Genomic DNA, 21,669 nt, shown 5'->3' with positions numbered 1-21,669 from the left:
GAAGATTCTCAATCACTGCGTTTCCAGGGAAGCCCCCTTTTGGAAGACTTTTAATCACAGTTTCAATTTCAGTGCTTGTGATTGGTCTGTTCATATTTTCTGTTTCTTCCTTGTTCAGCCTTGGCAGGTTGTGCATTTCTAAGAATTTGTCCATTTCTTCCAGGTTGTCTATTTTATTGGCATAGAGTTGCTTTTAGTAATCTCTCATGATCTTCTGTATTTCTGCAGTGTCAGTTGTTACTTCTCCTTTTTTTTTTTTGTTTTTTGTTCTACGCGGGCCTTTCACTGTTGTGGCCTCTCCCGTTGCAGAGCACAGGCTCCGGATGCACAGGCTCAGCGACCATGCCTCACGGGCCCAGCCGCTCCGCGGCATGTGGGATCTTCCTGGACGAACCCCTGTCCCCTGCATCGGCAGGCGGACTCTCAACCACTGTGCCACCAGGGAAGCCCACTTATACTTTTTTCATTTCTAATTCTATTGATTTGAGTCTTCTCCCTTTTTCTCTTGATGAGTCTGGCTAATGGTTTATCAATTTTGTTTATCTTCTCAAAGAACCAGCTTTTAGTTTTATTGATCTTTGCTATCGTTTCCTTCATTTCTTTTTCATTTATTTCTGATGTGATTTTTATGATTTCTTTCCTTCTGCTAACTTTGGGGTTTTTTTTTCTTCTTTCTCTAATTGCTCTAGGTGCAAGGTTAGGTTGTTTATTCGAGATGTTTCCTGTTTCTTAAGGTAGGATTGTATTGCTATAAACTTCCCTCTTAGAACTGCTTTTGCTGCATCCCATAGATTTTGGGTCATCGTGTCTCCCTTGTCATTTGTTTCTAGGTATTTTTTGATTTCCTCTTTGATTTCTTCAGTGATCACTTTGTTATTAAGTAGTGTATTGTTTAGCCTCCATGTGTTTGTATTTTTTACAGATCTTTTCCTGTAATTGATATCTAGTCTCATAGTGCTGTGGTTGGAAAAGATACTTGAAACAATTTCAATTTTCTTAAATTTACCAAGGCTTGACTTGTGTCCCAAGATATGATCTATCCTGGAGAATGTTCCATGAGCACTTGAGAAAAATGTGTATTCTGTTGTTTTGGATGGAATGTCCTATAAATATAAATTAAGTCCATCTTGTTTAATGTATCATTTAAAGTTTGTGTTTCCTTATTTATTTTCATTTTGGATGATCTCTCCATGGGTGAAAGTGGGGTGTTAAAGTCCCCTACTATGAATGTGTTACTGCCGATTTCCCCTTTTATGGCTGTTAGTATTTGCCTTATGTATTGAGGTGCTGCTATGTTGGGTGCATAAATATTTACAATTGTTATATCTTCTTCTTGGATTGATCCCTTGATCATTATGTAGTGTCCTTCTTTGTCTCTTCTAATAGTCTTTATTTTAAAGTCTATTTTTTCTGATATGAGAATTGCTACTCCAGCTTTGTTTTGGTTTCCTTTTGCATGAAATATCTTTTTCCATCCCCTTACTTTCAGTCTGTATGTGTCTCTAGGTCTGAAGTGGGTCTCTTGTAGACAGCAAATATATGGGTGTTGTTTTTGTACCCATTCAACCAATCTGTGTCTTTTGGTGGGAGCATTTAGTCCATTTACATTTAAGGTAATTATCGATATGTATGTTCCTATTCACATTTTCTTAATTGTTTTGGGTTCGTTATTATAGGTCTTTTCCTTCTCTTGTGCTTCTTGCCTAGAGAAGTTCCTTTAGCAGTTGTTGTAAAGCTGGTTTGGTGGTGCTGAACTCTCTAGCTTTTGCTTGTGTGTAAAGGTTTTAATTTCTCCATCAAATCTGAATGAGATCCTTGCTGGGTAGAGTAATCTTGGTTGCAGGTTTTTCTCCTTCATCACTTTAAATATGTCCTGCCAGTCCCTCTGGCTTGCAGAGTTTCTGCTGAAAGATCAGCTGTTAACCTTATGGGGATTCCCTTGTGTGTTATCTGTTGTTCTTCCCTAGCTGCTTTTAATATGTTTTCTTTGTATTTAATTTTTGACAGTTTGATTAATATGTGTCTTGGCATACTGCTCCTTGGATTTTTCCTGTATGGGACTCTCTGTGCTTCCTGGACTTAACTATTTCCTTTCCCATATTAGGGAAGTTTTCAACTATAATCTCTTCAAATATCTTCTCAGTTCCTTTCCTTTTCTCTTCTTCTTCTGGAACCCTTATAATTCGAATGTTGGTGCATTCAATGTTGTCCTAGAGGTCTCTGAGACTGTCCTCAGTTCTTTTCATTGCTTTTTCTTTATTCTGCTCTGCAGTAGTTATTTCCACTATTTTATCTTCCAGGTCACTTATCCGTTTTTCTGCCTCAGTTATTCTGCTGTTGATTCCATCTAGAGTATTTTTAATTTCATTTATTGTGTTGTTCATTGTTGTTTGTTTCGTCTTTAGTTCTTCTAGGTCCTTGTTAAATGTTTCTTGCATTTTGTCTATTCTATTTCCAAGATTTTGGATCATCTTTACTATCATTATTCTGAATTGTTTTTCGGGTAGAATGCCTATTTGCTCTTCATTTGTTAGGTCTGGTGGGTTTTTATCTTGCTCCTTCATCTGCTGTGTGTTTTTCTGTCTTCTCATTTTGCTTATCTTACTGTGTTTGGGGTCTCTTTTTTGCAGGCTGCAGGCTCGTAGTTCCCATTGTTTTTGGTGTCTGTCCCCAGTGGCTAAGGTTGGTTCAGTGGGTTTTGTAGGCTTCCTGGTGGAGGGGACTAGTGCCTGTGTCGTGGTGGGTGAGGCTGGATCTTTTCTTTCTGGTGGGCAGGTCCACATGTGGTGGTGTGTTTTGGGGTGTTTGTGGACCTATTATGATTTTAGGCAGCCTCTCTTCTAATTGGTGGGGTTGTGTTCCTGTCTTGCTAGTTGTTTGGCATAGGATGTCCAGCACTGTAGCTTGCTGGTCGTTGAGTGAAGCTGTATTCTGGTGTTGAGATGGAGATCTCTGGGAGCTTTTCACCATTTGATATTATGTGGAGCTGGGAGGTCTCTTGTGGACCAGTGTCCAGAAGTTGGCTCTCCCACCTCAGAGGCACAGCACTGCCTCCTGGCTACAGCACCAAGAGCCTTTCATCCACACGGCTCAGAATAAAAGGGAGAAAAAGTAGAAAGAAAGAATTAGTAGAAGTAGAAAGAAAGAAAGAAAGTAAGAAAGAAAGGAGGGAGGGAGGGAGGGAGGGAAGAAGGAAGGAAGGTAGGAGGGAAGGAAGGAAAAAAAGAAAGAAGATAAAGTAAAATAAAATAAAGTAAGATAAAATGTAATAAAGTTATACAAATAAAAAATAATTATTGAGAAAAAAATTTTAAAAAAAACAAAAAAAAGGACGGATAGAACCCTAGGACAAATGGTGGAAGCAAAACTGTACAGCATAAATCTTGCTCTCAAAGTCCACCTCCTCAGTTTGGGATGATTCTTTGTCTATTCATGTATTCCACAGACATCAAGTTGATTGTGGAGCTTTACTCTGCTGCTTCTGAGGCTGCTGGGAGAGATTTCCGTTTCTCTTTTTTGTTCTCACAGCTCCCAGGGGCTCAGCTTTGGATTTGGCCCCGCCTCTGCGTGCAGGTCGCTAGAGGGTGTCTGTTCTTCGCTCAGAGAGGAAGGAGTTAAAGGAGCCGCTGATTCGGGGACTCTGTCTCACTCAGGCCAGGGGGAGGGAGGGGCACGGAGTGTGGGGCGGGCCTGCGGCGGCAGAGCCTGGCGTGACGTTGCACCTGCCTGAGGCGCGCCGTGCGTTTTCCCGGGGGAGCTGTCCCTGGAACCTGGGACCCTGGCAGTGGCGGGCTGCACAGGCTCCTCAGAAGAGGGTGTGGATAGTAACCTGTGCTCGCACACAGGCTTCTTGGTGGCGGCAGCAGCAGCCTTAGCGTCTCCCGCCCATCTCTGGGGTCCGTGCTTTTAGCCGTGGCTCGCGCCCGTCTCTGGAGCTCCTTTAAGCAGCGCTCTTAATCCCCTCTCCGCACCAGGAAACAAAGAGGTAAGAAAAAGTCTCTTGCCTCTTCGGCAGGTCCAGACTTTTCCCCGGACTCCCTCCCGGCTAGCCGTGGTGCACTAACCCCCTGCAGGCAGTGTTCACGCAGCCAACCCCAGTCCTCTCCCGGTGCTCCGACCGAAGCCCGAGACTCAACTCCCAGCCCCAACCGCCCCGGCGGGTGAGCAGACAAGCCTCTCGGGCTGGTGAGTGCCGGTCGGCCCTGATCCTCTGTGCGGGAATCTCTCCGCTTTGCCCTCCGCACCCCTGTTGCTGCGCTCTCCACTGCGGCTCCGAAGCTTTCCGCCTCCGCCACTCGTAGTCTCCGCCCGGGAAGGGGATTTCTAGTGTGTGGAAACATTTCCTCCTTCACAGCTCCCTCCCACTGGTGCAGGTCCCGTCCCTATCCTTTTGTCTCTGTTTATTCTTTTTTCTTTTGCCCTACCCACGTACGTGGGGGGTTCCTTGCCTTGTGGGAGGTCTGAGGTCTTCTGCCAGCGTTCAGTAGGTGTTCTGTAGGAGTTGTTCCACGTGTAGATGTATTTCTGGTGTATCTGTGGGGAGGAAGGTGATCTCCGCGTCTTACTCTTCCGTCGTCTTCCCGGAAGCCGTGTTGCAGTTTTAAAACTCACCTTGAGCTTCATTTCAGATGATGTGGTGATATGGGAAAAGCACTGGATGGCGCTCAGGTGAGTTTGGGTTCTTATCGTATATCTTCATGTCTCTAATAACCAATTGTGTGACCTGCCATGGAAGTCATCTGTCCCAATTTCTTTATTTGTAAAATGAGTGGATTGGAATGGGTGATGCTTACGTTTCTCTCCAGGTCCTACATTCAATGAATGGAAGAGGATTATAGAAAGGGGCGGTAGATGACATGTGGGAACAGGATTTAAATAGCATCCTTTGCTGATGTTCAGAATTCATATTAGAACAGCGTTAATGAAGGTGATTGTATTAAGTCAGAGCACCCTGTGGAAGATCCGCATTGGCTGTGAATGTCAGTTGATTGACTCTTACCTAGTATGGGGCAATTCTACCTGAGAAAATACAAGTTGAATCAGAGTTACAAGGTTGCCTGTGAGCCGGAGACAACTGAAGATATGTTTTATTTAGTACACAGTGTTATTTTGTTTTGTTTTGTTTTGTTGTTGTTTTGCTTTTGGTGGGAATTGAATGCTTTAGTGGCTCATACTGTAGTTTACCAGAGTCCTCACCACTTGGCCTCCTTTACTTGATCTCTCTCCCCTGGAGGTTTTACACTGGTAGTATCCAGCCCCAGGAACTGGCTAGTCAGGCAAAAGTTACTGAGCACCAGCCATGTGCCAGGTGCAGTGGGTGGCACTGGGGATAGCAGGGAAGACACTTAGGATGCAGCTCCTTCACGGTGGAGCTCATGTTCTAGCGAGGAACACTGGTACTGACATCTTTTCACAAATACTTAAATAATGACAAGTGTGCTAAGTGCTGTGAAGGAGCCCTACAGCGTGCTGTGTGTGCGTCTAACAGGAGAATCTAATTTCATCTCAAAGCAGAGGAAGGCTTTCCCCAAGGAAAGGATTTTTAAGCTGAGACCTGAAATACAAGTAGAAATTATTCAGTGAAGAGTATACAAGAAAATGTTAAATGAGAGATGAAGGCATGGATGTGGCGAGTCTATAAGTTTGAAAATGAAGAGTTGATGTCTTGAGCGAGATTAACATAGATTCACAAACACATCTCTATGCCTGTATCTTTAAAACTCATCTGTAAAGAACTGGGTGGGAAAAAAAGAGGAACTGTATGAATTTTTCCCATTGTTTCCCCTGAAACTTGTGCCCTGCCCCTTACTCAACCTTCCCATTTAGGTCAGTGAGTGATTCACAGGTTCTTTCAGTTATCTGGGCCAGCAAACTCAGAAGTGTCCTTGGCTCTCTCTTCTCCAGCTCACTGCACAACTCTCCAGTCTCCAAATCCCAGTCCCTCTTCCTGTGGAATGTGTTTGACTTCTTCCACTTCCTTTCCTTTCTTCTTTCTCCCATCCTTCTTGAGGACTTTGCACCTCTACAATTGGTCTATCACAGTGGAGTCTGAACTACTGTCTTTGCCCGTAGGGGCCTCCATTCCCCATCCAGTTTAAGATGCATCTTCCTAAAGCACTTCTTCACACAGGCTGACCCTCTCAATGGATGTCTTTGGCCTCCTGTAACCTAAACAACAAGGGCTCAACCTCTTAATCTTCCACCGAGGCCCTAAACCACCGTGCGAGCTTACATCCTTATTCCCCACCTGAGTTCTTCCTACTGTCCACACTGGAAAACATAGTTGATCTGGTATCATGGTGAGCATTTTGAAAGAAAACACAAGGTAGCAAAAACATACATTTGGGAGAATGACAATTCTTTTACCCCAATACCCCAGTCTGATAGTAACTTTCTCTGTATTCCTTTTGCTCATATGCACATATACCTAACAAATTTTCATTAGGTGTAATAGACCTTTGAATTTTGCTTATTATGCCTTGTGGTAGACTGTATTTTGCAAGATAACTGCAACATGGTCTTCTATTCATCATGCTCTTCTTCCAATATGACATTTACACTCCTTCTATTGAGAAGTGATAATGTTCACTCCCCTTGAATCTGGGTGGGTCCGTGACTATAGCCAAAGTTATGCTATGTGACTCCTGATGCAAGGTCATGAAAAGTAATATGGCTTTTGCATGGATTTCTCAGGTGCTTGCTTTTGGCATACAGGTACCATGTCATGAGGAAGCAGAGCACACATGGAGAAGCCATGCAGAGAGGCCATGTATAGGTGTTATGGGCGAGAGCCCTAGGTGAGGTCTCAGTCCACAGCCAGCATCAACTGTGGACTCACTAGACTTGTGAGTGAGGAAGTATTGGAAATAATTCCAGCACCAGCTATGGGCTGACTGCAACCACCTAAGAGACCCACAGAAAGAACTGTCTGGCTGAGGCGAGTCAACTGTAAAGAATAATGAAAAAGTGATTATTGTTTTAAGCCACTTAGTTTTGGGATGATTAATTATTGCAGCAACAGATACCTTAAACCAGTAAAATGTAGACATAATTTTAAATTAGAGGTTATCCTAAGAAAATATTTCAAAAGGCAAAAGAAATGCTTTATTCCACGTATGCCAACATTATTTGTAGCCTGAAAATAATGGGGAAAGAAAACCAGATGTCTAATTTTTGTTTTGTTTTGTTTTGTTTTTGTGTATCTAGCTTTTTACCACTTAGCTCATCAACTCCTTAAAGGCAGGGACTGTTTTTTAAACTTGGCACCAAGTAGGTTCCTCTACATTCTATTATTATTTGAAAGAATGATAGATTCTATAAATATTTGTTCATAATTTACTTTCATAGCTTTTCAAGGGATATTAAAATTATTCCATTTTACTCTTTCAAAGCCTTGTCTCATTTTACAGGTGAGGTTAAGAGTCTTGCTCTAAGGTCACAGAGGTATGAAGTGGTCGCACTGGGTCAGACTTCCCGACTTTAATCCTGGAACATCTCTCACTCCACCAGAGGGGCTCTTTGTTCGCAATTTTCTTTCTAACAATATTTGTAGGAACATAATGGATATTCCTGTGGTCTGGGGAAGGCTGTGTCTTGTTCTGTAGTCTTGATGTGTTTTTGAATAGCCTTGCTGAAGCTCAAAACAGGAGTCAAAATCGGAAAAGTGCCCATTGACCTTGCTGGGGGTTATATTTTAGGCTTAGCGATAATGCATCAGAAAGGCTCCACCCTGGACTGCCTTAAATTTTCTTGTGAAACACCAAGGTGATTCGTTACTCTGGTATCTTTAATAACTGATCTTTGCAAAGATTGAGAATCAAAAGAAAGACAATGCAAAAAGCACCAACTGTATAGTCAGGCAGACCTGGATTTGAAGCCTGACTCTTACTACTTACTGGTTCTGTGATTTTGAACCAGTTTACTGACCTCTCAGAGCTTCAGTTTCCTCACCGCTTAAATGGGAAACATAGTAGTTCCCACCTCACTGGGTGTTGAGAGAAAAACATGAGATAATGTATGTGAAATCCTATCTATAATGCCTGGCTCTTAATAAACACTGAATAATTAGGAGTTTTTCATATACAACAGAAAAAAGAATTCAGTAGCTTATCATATATATAACAGCCATCTTGTTTAAATTTTATTTTTTAATGTAAGAGCTTAAATATTACCTGGAACTATCTAGAGATTCTCATTCAACGTTTTTGTGTGACCTTGAGCAAATCACTTCACAACTCTGGGCCACAAGGAAGATACGGCTAGAGAATTTCTAAGATTCCTATTTTCTGAATTAAAAACTTTGAGTTTTAAATAGTAACTTATATAACAATAAGCCATTTCAGTTTTGTTAATCTTCTAATTGGTTTCCTTATAACTACCACTTGGTTTGTCTTTCAAATACCAGGTGACCTCCTGCCATTCTGATATTTAATTTGATTTGCTAACAGTTGGAAGATGTTTACCCTCTGCAAACATTTCATTAGTAATGACCACAATCTTTACAGTATCATTGTACATTTGCTAAGAGTTCGGTCGTTTCTCCATCCTCACGGTGCAACATTCAATTGGGCAGTGTATTTTAAAAGGCATCAAAACCTATTCTTAAGGCCATGCTGGCTTTCTGCTGGTGGTGTCCAGCCTTGTCTACCAAATAGTGTGCCTGTTATCTTCATTTATTCAATTGGAATTGTTTAAATAAACTAAAATCACAGATGACATGTGTGATTTATGGGGGTTATCATTTGCAAAGTGTTATATCAATAATCCTATAAATTTGATATTATTGTCCCCACTTACAGATGAAAAACTAAGCCTCAGTTTATAACTTACAAATGCAGATAAACAGGAATAAGTAATTTCAGAGCTGAGTCTCTAAGCCTTGTCTTGGTTCTAGAGATTGCCCATTCAACCATACGGTGTGGTTCTTTGTTGCAGAGGTTCAGGGTCATTCGTGCTACATGGGTTGAGGGGGAAAATTGCTAACCAATCTCTAAATATCTCCCTTGATTATAAATGAGCATATCAGAAAGGTAGAAGTGGGGATACATCAGAAACATAGCTAGGAGGCAATCAAGGAAAGAATAATCTCTAAAAATGGTACCTCTCAACAATTAAAAATAATGGTTAACACAACAATTGTCAAAATTATGATGAGGATATTTCAGAGGCTGAACTGGCAGCAACACCAGGGGCATTAAGAGAAGGTAGTGAAAGTGTACGGCCTTCTTACCATCTTCAGACCCTGCAGGCCCCACCTTCCAGCCTGTTTCTGCCCAGTCACTCCAGGGCTAGATCTGTACAGCCTAACTCCACCTCTGGGTTAAGTGGCTGGAAGAGTAGACATGTAATTATTCTAGTATGGTAAATCAGAGCAGTGTGGTGAGTACAGGGCAACGAGGGTAACTGAGTGGCACAGGGAAAATTGCTATGGCCAGGAGGTAGGAGACTTCTCTGTGCCTTAGTTCCCTTTCATCTCTAACAGTCCATGATGTAACAGTAAAATGTTTCCTACTGATTATAAAGTTAGAAGTCGTCCTCAGATTGATACTGCTGAATATGCTCAATGTGTAACATCAGATCTAAGCCTTATTTTTTCTATTTACTTAGCCAGGAATTAGAAAGTGGAAAAGTTCATCTCACAAGGTATATTACTTACATAAACCAGGAATGAACATCCTGTCTTCTCACATGTACGTTCTCAAGGAAGAGCCTTGGGATGCAACATGGATTTGAGAGTTTGGAAAGGTATGAACAGACAGACAGGGAACTAACTGAGACATGTGCATAGAATGAACAGTGGGAACCGGAGCAGCTTTGTTGAGTAGTTAAGATATGTAATGCATTTTACACACCATTTCTGGTCTTTGTAATAGCCCTGAAAGTAAGACAATTTTATCTCTATTTGACAGATATGGAAGCTGAGGTTCAGGCAGATTAAGAAATGTGCTTAAGCACCCTTAGTAGTAATCAAGAGAGCCCTTTTTTTCTATTAGAAGCAGACATGGATTGGTAGGGGGAGTCTCTTGGCTAGGGAGTGGGGTAGATGCCATCTATCTCCCTCTGACCCTATGGCAGGCCTTAGTAGAGATAAGGAAAAGATAATGAAAGTGAAAACTTTGAAGAGGTTGGAAAATTTGAGAGGGAGGATAGAATTTTGGCTGTTGGGGATATTTGGCCTCTTAGGGTTTTGATCACAGATGGTTGGATTGGAAGCTTTGTGGCTTCTGGGAGCGTGAACTCCTTGAACACTTTTCAGCTGAGGTGGGTCCTAGGTGACTGATTTCTTTGGGGCTAGGGAAACTTCTGGCAAGGCAGTCATGCTTGGTTCTGCAGAGCAGAACAGGTATAAAGGCAAGGCAGACTGGAGTATCTGCTTGGGGCAATTCCTGTACAAGGTAAAGAGAGAGAGAGTGCTGCTTAATTCACCAGGTAGGAAATCTGGGACTCAAGACAGATGCTCTGTCTAGAAATAAAGCATTTGCTTTTGCTCTTCCTATAAAAAGTAAGATGTGGCCTGGACTAGGAGGAATGAGGCATCCCAGCAATGGCTACATTTATTTTAAGGTGTATATTAAAAAAAGGAAAGATACACAGAAGGATATTCAGTTATATAGATTCAGGCTATATTGATTCATGTGCATTCTCTATGGTATAACTAACATAAAATAGTTGTTATGTACACAGACGAAGTTGAAATAATTGAATACTCACTTGGCATGTGATCTATAATATATATATTTTTAAATGGAGACTATTCAATTATAAAAATAATCTGAAGAGAATGAGAAAACAAGCCACAGACTAGGAGAAAATGTTTGCGAAAGACATATCTGATCAAGGACTATTACCAAAATATACAAAGAACTATTAAAACTCAATAATAAGAAAATAAATAATCTGATTAAAAAGTAGAAAAAGATGTAAACACACACCTCACCAAAATATAAAGATGGCCAATAAGCATATGCAAAGGTGCTCCACGTCGTAAATCATCAGAGAAATGCAAATTAAAACAACAATGAAATACTACTACTTACCTATTAGAATTGCCAAAATCGAGAACATTGACACCAAATGCTGTTTAGAATGTGGAGCAACAGGAACTTTCATTTATTGCTGACATAAATGCAAAGTGTTACAGCCACTTTGAAAGACAGTTTGGCAGTTTCTTACAAAACGAAACATATTCTTACTACAAGATTTGGCAGTTGTGCTCCTTGATATTTACCCAAATGAGTTAGAAACTGATGTCCATATGAAAACCTGCACATGGGGAATTCCCTGGCAGTACAGTGGTTAGGACTCTGTGCTTTCACAGCCAGGGTCCGGGTTCGATCCCTGGTCGGGGAATTAAGATCCTGCAAGCCATGCGGCATGGTCAAAAAAAACAACGCCTGCACACAAATGTTTATAGTGGCTTTATTAACAATTGCCAAAACTTGGAAGTTGTCCTTTAGTAAGGGAACAGGTAAATAAACTGTGGTACACCTAGACAATGGAATATTATTTAGCACTGAAAAGATATGAGCCATCAAGCCATGAAAAGGCATGGAGGAACCTTAAATGCATATTAGTAACTGAAAGAAGGCAATCTGAAAACGCTACATACTGTATGATTTTGACTATATGACTTTCTGGAAAAGGTTACACTATGGAGAGAGTAAAAAGATCAGTGGCTACCAGGGGTTGGTGGGGAAGAAGGTATGAACTGATATAGCACAGAAGATTTTTAGGGCAGTGAAGCTATTCTGTATGATGGTACAATGGTGGATACGTGTCATTATACATTAGTCTAAACTAATGTTAAGGTAAGTACTGCACACTTTAGTATATGTCTTTATCATTCATTCACCAATTATTCTTGGAGCCCCTGCTTTGTTTCAGACATTGTTTCAGGCACTGAGGATACAGTAGTGACTCAAACAAACCTAAAATCCTTACCCCGTGGAGCTTATGTTCCAGCTGGGGTGGGAAGAAACTCAGAAAATAAGTAAATAAGTATATTATATAGTATCTTAGGCATTAATAAATGCAAGGAAATGGGAATAGGGAGGACATGGGTGAGGAGAAAGGAATAGGAGAGGGGAATAGGATGTATTCCTATTTTAAAGAGGGCATTTAGGGAAGCCCCATTTTTGACACTTATGGACAAACCTGAAGGAGGTGAGAAAATGAGCCATGTAGATATTTCAGAGCAGGGTATTTGGGGCAGATGGAACAGCAAGTGTTAGTTATGAGGTTTAAGAAACAACAAAGAGGCAAGCATAGTTGGAGTAGAGTGAACAGTGGGGGAGATGCTGGAAGCTGGTCATAATGATGAGTCGGCTAGATCAGGTAGGGCCTTGTGCACCGTTAGGATGACTTGGTTTTTCTTTGGAGTGATGTAGGAAGTCTTTGGAGAGTTTTGAGCAAAACAGTCACGTGTTTTGACTTATGTTTTAATATGATCACTCTGTTGCTGTTTAGGGAATAGACAATAAGTGGAGAGGAATAAAACATGAAGAAGAGACAATAAAGGCAGAGAGTTTAAACAGGGAGATTTAGCTATTTTAATAACCCAGATGAGCTATAATGTTTGCTCGGATTTGAATGATAGCAGTGGAGGTAGGGAGCAGTGATTAGATCCTGTCTATACTGTGAAAGGAAGGCTGATGGGATTTGCTAGTGGATTGTATGTGGGATATAAAAGTCAGTGTGGAGTCAGGATGATTCCACGTTTTTTGGGTGAGTATCTTAAACAATGGAGTTGGCATTAATTGAGATGAGATAGACTCTGGAAGACTCAGGTTTTATGGGAACCAAGAGCCCAGGAGCTTGGTTTTAGAAATGTTAAGTTTGAGACATTTTCTATGCAGATGGAGATTTGGATAGATGGGTTTGGAGTACAGGAAGAAATCTGGACTAGAGATGTTTATTTAGTAGTTGTTAGCTTAAATAAAGTATTTATTTATTTATTTTTTAACATCTTTATTGGAGTATAATTGCTTTACAATGGTGTGTTAGTTTCTGCTTTATAACAAAGTGAGTCAGCTATACGTATACATATATCCCCATATCTCCTCCTTCTTGTGTCTCTCTCCTACCCTCCGTATCCCACAACCTCTAGGTAGTCACAAAGCACTGAGCTGATCTCCCTGTGCTATGTGGCTGCTTCCCACTAGCTACCTATTTTACATTTGGTAGTGTATATATGCCCATGCCACTCTCTCACTTTGTCACAGCTTACCCTTCCCCCTTCCATGCCCTCAACTCCATTCTCTATGTCTGGGTTGTTATTCCTGTCCTGCCCCTAGCTTCTACAGAACTTTTTTTTTTTTTTTTTAGATTCCATATATATGTGTTAGCATACGGTATTTGTTTATCTCTTTCTGACTTACTTCACTCTGTATGACAGTCTCTAGGTCCATCCACCTCACTACAAATAACTCAATTTCGTTTCTTTTTATGGCTGAGTGATATTCCATTGTATATATGTGCCACATCTTCTTTATCCAATCATCTGTTGATGGACACTTAGGTTGCTTCCATGTCCTGGCTGTTGTAAATAGAGCTGCAATGAACATTTTGGTACATGACTCTTTGTGAATTATGGCTTTATCTGGGTATATGCCCACCAGTGGGATTGCTGAGTCATATGGTAGTTCTAGTTTTAGTTTTTTAAGGAACCTCCATACTGTTCTCCATAGTGGCTGTATCAATTTACATTCCTACCAACAGTGCAAGAGGGTTCCCTTTTCTCCACACCCTCTCCAGCATTTATTGTTTGTGGATTTTTTGATGATGGCCATTCTGACTGGTGTGAGGTGATACCTCATTGTAGTTTTGATTTGCATTTCTCTAATGATTAGTGATGCTGAGCATCCTTTCATGTGTTTGTTTCATGTGTCTGTATATCTTCTTTGGAGAAATGTCTATTTAGGTCTTCTGCCCATTTTTGGATTGGGTTGTTTGTTTTTTTGATATTGAACTGCATGAGCTGCTTGAAAATTTTGGAGATTAATCCTTTGTCATTTGCTCCATTTGCAAATATTTTCTCCCATTCCGGGGGGTGTCTTTTTGTCTTGTTTATGTTTTCCTTTGCTATGCAAAAGCTTTTAAGTTTCATTAGGTCCCATTTGTTTATTTTAGTTTTTATTCTGTTTCTCTAGGAGGTGAGTCAAAAAGAATCTTGCTGTGATTTATGTCATGCAGTGTTCTGCCTATGTTTTCCTCTAAGAGTTTTATAGTGTCTGGCCTTATATTTAGGTCTTTAATCCATTTCAAATTTATTTTTGTATATGGTGTTAGGGAGTGTTATAATTTCATTCTTTTACATGAAGCTGTCCAGTTTTCCCAGCACCACTTATTGAAGAGACTGTCTTTTCTCCTTGTATATTCTTGCCTCCTTTATCAAAGATAAGTTGACCATATGTTTGTGGGTTTATCTCTGTGCTTTCTATCCTGTTCCATTGATCTATATTTCTGTTTTTGTGCCAGTACCAAACTGTCTTGATTACTGTAGCTTTGTAGTAGAGTCTGAAGTTCGGGAGCCTGATTCCTCCAGCTCTGTGTTTCTTTCTCAAGAGCTCTTCTTTTTCAGGGTCTTTTGTGTTTCCATACAAATTGTGAAATTTTTTGTTCTAGTTCTGTGAAACATGCCCTTGGTGCTTTCATAGGGATTGCATTGAATCTGTAGATTGCTTGTGTAGTATAGTCATTTTCACAATGTTGATTCTTCCAATCCAAGAATATGGTATATCTCTCCATCTGTTTGTATCATCTTTAATTTCTTTCGTCAGTGTCTTATAGTTTTCTGCATACAGGTCTTTTGTCTCCTTAGGTAGGTTTATTCCTAGGTATTTTATTCTTTTTATTGCAATGGTAAATGGGAGTGTTTCCTTTATTTCTCTTTCAGAATTTTCTTCATTAGTATATTGGAACACAAGAGATTTCTGTGCATTAATTTTGTATCATGCTACTTTACCAAATTCATTGATTAGCTCTAGCAGTTTTCTGGTAGCATCTTTAGGATTCTCTATGTATACTATCCTGTCATCTGCAAAGAGTGACTGCTTTACTTCTTCTTTTCTGATTTGTATTACTTTTATTTATTTTTCTTCTCTGATTGCAATGGGTAAAAGTTCCAAAACTATGTTGAGTAATAGTGTTATAGGGGTGATGGTGGCCTCGTACATTGACTTTGGGTGTGTTCCTCCCTCTGCGATATTTTGGAAGAGTTTGAGAAGTATAGGTGTTAGCTCTTCTCTAAATGTTTGATAGAATTTGCCTGTGAAGCCATCTGGTCCTGGCCTTTTGTTTGTTGGAAGATTTTTAATCACAGTCTCAATTTCAGTGCTTGTGATTGGTGTGTTTATGTTTTCTGTTTCTTCTTATTTCAGTCTCGAAAGGTTGTGCTTTTCAAATAATTTGTCCATTTCTTCCAGGTGGTCCATTTTATTGGCATATAGTTGCTTGTAGTAATCTCTTATAATCCTTTGAATTTCTGTGGTGTCAGTTGTTACTTCTTTATCATTTCTAATTCTATTGATTTGAGTCTTCTTCCTTTTTTTTCTTGATGAGTCCAGCTAATGGTTTATCAATTTTGTTTATCTTCTCAAAGTACCTGCTTTTAGTTTTATTGATCTTTGCTATTGTTTCCTTCATTTCTTTTTCATTTATATCTGATCTGATCTTTATTTCTTTCCTTCTGCTAACTTTGGGTTTTTTTTGTTCTTCTTTCTCTAAATGCTTTAGGTGTATGGTTAGGTTGTTTATTTTAGATGTTTCTTGTTTTTGACATAGGATTGTATTGCTATAAGCTTCCCTCTTAGAACTGCTTTTGCAGCAATCCATAAGTTTTGGGTCATCGTGTTTTCATTGTCATTTATTTCTAGGTATTTTTTGATTTCCTCTTTGATTTATTCAGTGATCTCTTGGTCATTTAGCCTCCATGTGTTTGTATTTCTTACAGATTTTTTTCTATAACTGATATCTAGTCTCATAGCGTTGTGGTTGGAAAGGATACTTGCTATGATTTCAATTGTCTTAAATTTACCAAAGCTTCATTTGTGACCCAAGATATGATCTATCCTGGAGAATGTTCTCTGAGCACTTGAGAAGAAAGTGTATTGTGTTGTTTTTGGATGGAATGTCCTGTAAATATCAATTAAGTCCATCTTGTTTAATGTGTCATTTAAAGCTTGTGTTTCAATATTTATTAACATTTTGGATGATCTGTCCATTGGTGAAAGTGGGGTGTTAAATTCCCCTACCGTGATTGTGTTACTGTCGATTTCCCCTTTTACAGCTGTTAGCATTTGCCTTATGTATTGAGGTGTTCCTATGTTGGGTGCATAAATATTTGCAATTGTTATATTTTCTTCTTGGATTGATCATTATGTAGTGTCCTTCTTTGTCTTTTGAAATAGTCTTTATTTTAAAGTCAATTTTGTCTGATATGAGAATTGCTGCTCCAGTTTTCATTTGATTTCCAGTTGCATGGAATATCTTTTTCCATCCCCTCGCTTTCAGTCTGTATATGTCCAGAGGTCTGAAGTGGGTCTCTTGTAGACAGCATATATGTGGGTCTTGTTTTTGTATCCATTCAGGCAGTCTATGTGTTTTGGTTGGAGCATTTAATCAATTTACTTTAGGGTAATTATTGATATATATGTCCCTATTACCATTTTCTTAATTGTTTTGGGTTTTTTATTGTAGGTCTTTTCCTTCTCTTGTGTTTCCTGCCTAGAGAAGTTCCTTTAGCATTTGTTGTAAAGCTGGTTAGGTGGTGCTGAATTCTCTTAGCTTTTGCTTGTGTGTAAAGGTTTTAATTTCTCCATCGAATCTGAATGAGATCCTTGCTGGGTAGAGTAATCTTGGTTGTAGGTTTTTCCCTTTCATCACTTTAAATATGTCCTGCCACTCCCTTCTGGCTTGCAGAGTTTCTGCTGAAAGTTCAGCTGTTAACCTTATGGGGATTCCCTTGTATGTTATTTGTTGCTTTTCCCTTGCTGCTTTTAATATTTTTTGTTTGTATTTAATTTTTGATAGTTTATTAATATGTGTTTTGGCATGTTTGTCATTGGATTTATCCTGTATGGGACTCTCTTTGCTTCCTGGATTTGATTGATTATTTCCTTTCCTATAGTAGGGAAGCTTTCAACTATAATCTCTTCAAATATTTTCTCAGGTCATTTCTTTTTCTCTTCTTCTGGGACCCCTTAATTCAAACGTTGGTGTGTTTAATGTTATCCCAGAGGTCTCTGAGAGTGTCTTCAATTCTTTTCATTCTTTTTTCTTTATTCTGCTCTGTGGTAGTTTTTCTGCCTCAGTTATTCTGCTATTGATTCCTTCTAGAGAATTTTTAATTTCATTTATTGTATTGTTCATGATTGTTTGTTTGCTCTTAGTTCTTCTAAGTCCTTTCTAAAACTTTCTTGTATTTTCTCCATTCTATTTCCAAAATTTTCGATCATCCTTACTATCATTACTCTTATTTCTTTTTCAGGTAGTGTGCCTATTTCCTCTTTATTTGTTTGGTCTGGTGGGTTTTTACCTTGCTGTTTCATCTGCTGTCTGTTTCTCTGTCTTCTCATTTTGCTTAACTTACTGTGTCTGGGGTCTCTTTTCTGCAGGCTGCAGGTTCATAGTTCCCGTTGTTTTTGGTGCCCGCTCCCAGTGGGTAGGGTTTGTTCAGTGTGTTGTGTAGGCTTCCTGGTGAAGGGGACTGGTGCCTGTGTTCTTGTGGATGAGGCTGGATCTTGTCTTTCTGGTGGGCAGAACCTCATCTCACGGTGTGTCTTAGGGCGTCTGTGAACCTATTATGATTTTAGGCAGCCTCTCTGCCAGTGGGTGGGGTTGTTTTCCTGTCTTACTAGTTGTTTGGCATAGGGTGTCCACCTCTGTAGCTTTCTGGTCATTGAGTGGAGCTGGGTCTTAGTGTTGAGATGGAGATCTCTGGGAGAGCTTTCGCTGTTTGATATTACATGGTGCCGGGAGGTCTTTCATGGACCAACGTCCTGAACTCAGCTCTCCCACCTCAGAGACACAAGTCGGACACCTAGCTGGAGCACCAAGACCCTGTCAGCCACACGGCTATCATGGCCACCGGGTAGTTGGAGGCTGCCAGACAAGCAGGGGCCTACACGCACACCGGCTCTCGCCTGCGCCTCACACAAGCAGCACTCCCGGTTTAAATCGACCAGGAAACCAAATATAGTATTTAAACCCATGAGTCTGATTGAGATCACCATGAGCTGGTACAGGGGTGTGGTGAAAGTAAAGAGTCCTTGAACACTCTAAGAGAGAGAGATCAAAGGCACGAGAGCAATTTCTTTATACCTATTTTAATGTAATCATCTTCTAATATGGTGTTTTAGGTTGCTCTATTTCACTTAGCAATTATATCATGAACATTATCACATTTTAGTATATATTCTACAATATTACTTTTAAAAAAATACAAAGTAGTTTCTTTTCTTTTTCTTTTCATTTTTAAAAAATTTTCTTAACAGAGAGTTGATACAATATCACTTTTAATGGCTCTTATGAATACATAATAACATGTGCAACCAATCTCCTTTTGTCAGGCTTTTGAGGTGCTTATAATTTTCCCAAATTACAACATGGTTTTTGTATGTTAAATGAATATTCCTATACATACATATTAGAATATGTCTTCATTTCTTTAGGATACATTTGTAGAAGTGGAATTGTTAGATCTTTTGTTGAATTTTATCAAATTTTCTCTCCAGAAAAGTTATAACAAGAAATTATTACAAGAAAATGCTATTTCTCTACACCTTCCCTGAACTAGTTTCTATGAATCTTTGTAATCTCTGCCAATCTGAGAGGTGAAAATGATTGATAAATATACAGTTTTATTACTGCAGTTTAGTATTTTTTGTGATTAGCAATGCAGTTGAGTATCTTTTTATGCTTATTGGCCATTCGTAGAGATGATTTCTTTTGCTTCTCAGCTGTGACCCAGTCGTAATATGTGAAGATGACCACAGAGTCCTTTCTGCCTCTCCCTTCCTCCATCAGTGCAGCTCAGCTTAAGGGTGGCTCTCGATGGTGTAAATACCAGGATCAGATGCACTAACTGTCTTCACCTTTGTATCTCCAGTGAATGTGACTAGCCTTGGCAAGGCCTCTCCTTTCAAGTTTGCTGTTTACCAACCCCACCACCTAAATAGTATGTAAAAGAGTGAGGTGAATTCTCTGCTAATGTTCTGCCCAAATCTAAGTTCAGAAGTTTAGGAAGACAGGCTCTTTAAGTTAGACACAGCCAAAGATTAGTCAGCAGGAATATACTGCAATTCTTATACTTCTCCTTTTTTGCCCATTTAAGAAATTCTCTGTTGTGATTTTCCTATAGTTAACTACTGGAGGTAATTTTAGGAAAAGTTAATACCATAATTTTTATATATTGGAGAAACAAACCACATTTGGAACTTGGCAAATGATTTCAACTATATCTCTTTTCCTAAATGTTTCAGGCAAAGCCAAAGGTATTCTGCGCCAAGCCTCTCCCTCTTCAAATTCCAACTGCTGTGTATTTAAAAAGAAATCTAAGCTGCCTGAATCTGATTCCTTTACCCTTATATTGTCAAATGCATTTTATTAAGACATGTTTGGTGTTGAAAAGAATTTAAGGCTTTCTCCTTTATACAGAACCAGGAAATCTCATTTTGTTGGCTGTAAATAGAACTTGAACCTCAAAAGGATAAAATTCAGTTTGAAAATTTCCAACTCATGAGTTAAGAGAATAACCATTTTGGCATTTTCCTTTTTCTAGTTATTATTTTCATTTGATTCTCAGCTTTTATTTAAAAAAAGAAGAAAATAAAGTTTTATAGGAAACATATTGATCAACTATATTCCATTCATAAAGATTAGGTCAGAATTAAAAGACTGAACCTTCTGATTTTTCAAGAGGCTTCTGAGAGAACTGAAGTGAAATTATATCATTAATAACATTTTCAAGGGGCCTGTTCCAAAACACTGGCTGACATTTTCCTTTATTCCATTCTGATGATATTTGAATGATTTAGGCTTTGTGACATGTCCCCAGATAGACTTGATGAATAAATAAATTTCCATTAGTTATAGCACTTCAAGTCATTTGTAACCCTGATATACACTTAGAATTCTTAATAGTTTAATATTTTTTAATTTAATTACTTGATTATTTGACTATGATATAGCTGTTTCTTAATAAACTTATGCTTAAAGAGTCAGTCTTTAAGTGGAAATCTATGAATCTTCATGTACTTACCAAAAGAAATAAAAGGAAATCCTCAAAAGCAAAAAAAGAAAAAAAAATCATACCACCAGAACAATATTAAAAGGCAAAACTCAGGACCAGGTGGTGCTGGTACTTCTATCACATCTTTGGAACTGGATGCCTTAGGCACCAATTAACTTAGTGAATATGACTTAGTGAATTTTCCATTCTTTCTGTATTTTTTACTTCTTAAAAAAATTTATTTTATTGTGGTAAGAATACTTAATATGAGATCTACTCTCTTAATTTTTAAAACATATAGTACAGTATTGTTAGCTATAGGCATAATGTTGTACAGCCAATCCCTAGAACCTATTTGTCGTGTATAGTTGAAACTTTATACCCATTGATTAGCAATTTCCCATCTCCCCTTCCCTTCAGCCCCTGATAACCACCATTCTACATTATATATATACACACACACATTATATTGTAATATGTATACATACTACATGACATTATATATATATAATCACATTTTCTTTATCCATTCATCTATTTATCACCATTTACGGCTAAAGAATTATATACTCACTTCTCCAAAGAAGACATACAAGTGGCCAACAAGTATATGAACAGGTGAACAACAAGTATATGATGTTCAATGTCACTGATTTTCAGGGAAATGCAAATCAAAACCACAATGAGCTACTACTCACACCTGCTAGGATGGCTATTGTCAAAAGAACAAAAGACAAATGTTGGTGAGGATGTGGAGAAATTAGAATCCTTGTACACAGTTGGTGTGAATGTAAAATGGTGCAGCTGCTATGGAAAAACTGTGGAGGTCCCTCAAAAAATCAAAAATAGAACTACCATATGATCCAGCAATCCCATTCCTGGATGTTTATCCAAAAGAATGGAAATCAGGATCTCGAAGAGATATCAACACCCCAGTGTTCATTGCAGCACTTAAAAATTTTTTTAATTAGCAGAAATCTAACTTTACTAAAATGACAGTTTTACAGTAACATATAAAAAATGTTTTTTGTTTACTTTTTCTGTTTGAAGATGGCAGACTAAATACAATTTGTGGTCTGCCTCTTCAGTCCAAATATTTAGGAAAAATAGGAAAGATTTTTGTTTGTTTATGTTAGTGATTAAATATATAGCACACACTTAAAACAATCCCAGGAGAAGGGAAACATCATAATCTACAGAGGGAAGTAATAAACAAAGAGGAAACAGAACAGGATGCTTCATAGCAGAGTTTGCGGGAGCAACAGGCAGGAGGCAATCTAGGGACAGCAATGACACTGTCTACCTCCAGGTAGGAGCAAGGAGTATGGGACTTTGGGTATAGAGACAAGGCAGTGCTCCTGGAGACTGGTGATGAACTAGAAGTGAAAGGAAACTTCATTCGCAGAATGAAGGTACTTAGCCCAGTGGCACATCCACCTTTC

At 39.1% G+C, this 21,669-nt stretch overlaps 1 long non-coding RNA gene across 1 annotated transcript in view; it reads left to right on the top strand.

Moving 5' to 3' along the window:
• Positions 1 to 4,545: 4,545 nt before the first annotated feature.
• Positions 4,546 to 21,669, top strand: part of LOC132597201 (uncharacterized) — a 173,686-nt gene continuing 156,562 nt past the window's right edge. Inside the window, exon 1 of the long non-coding RNA XR_009563616.1 lies at positions 4,546 to 4,668. This is a non-coding gene — a long non-coding RNA (uncharacterized lncRNA). The remainder of the gene's footprint in view (positions 4,669 to 21,669) is intronic.

This window comes from Globicephala melas, chromosome 4, assembly GCF_963455315.2.
Source record: "Globicephala melas chromosome 4, mGloMel1.2, whole genome shotgun sequence".
In the NCBI taxonomy this organism is placed as follows: Eukaryota; Metazoa; Chordata; class Mammalia; order Artiodactyla; family Delphinidae; genus Globicephala; species Globicephala melas.
This window is presented reverse-complemented; position numbering and strand designations above follow the sequence as displayed.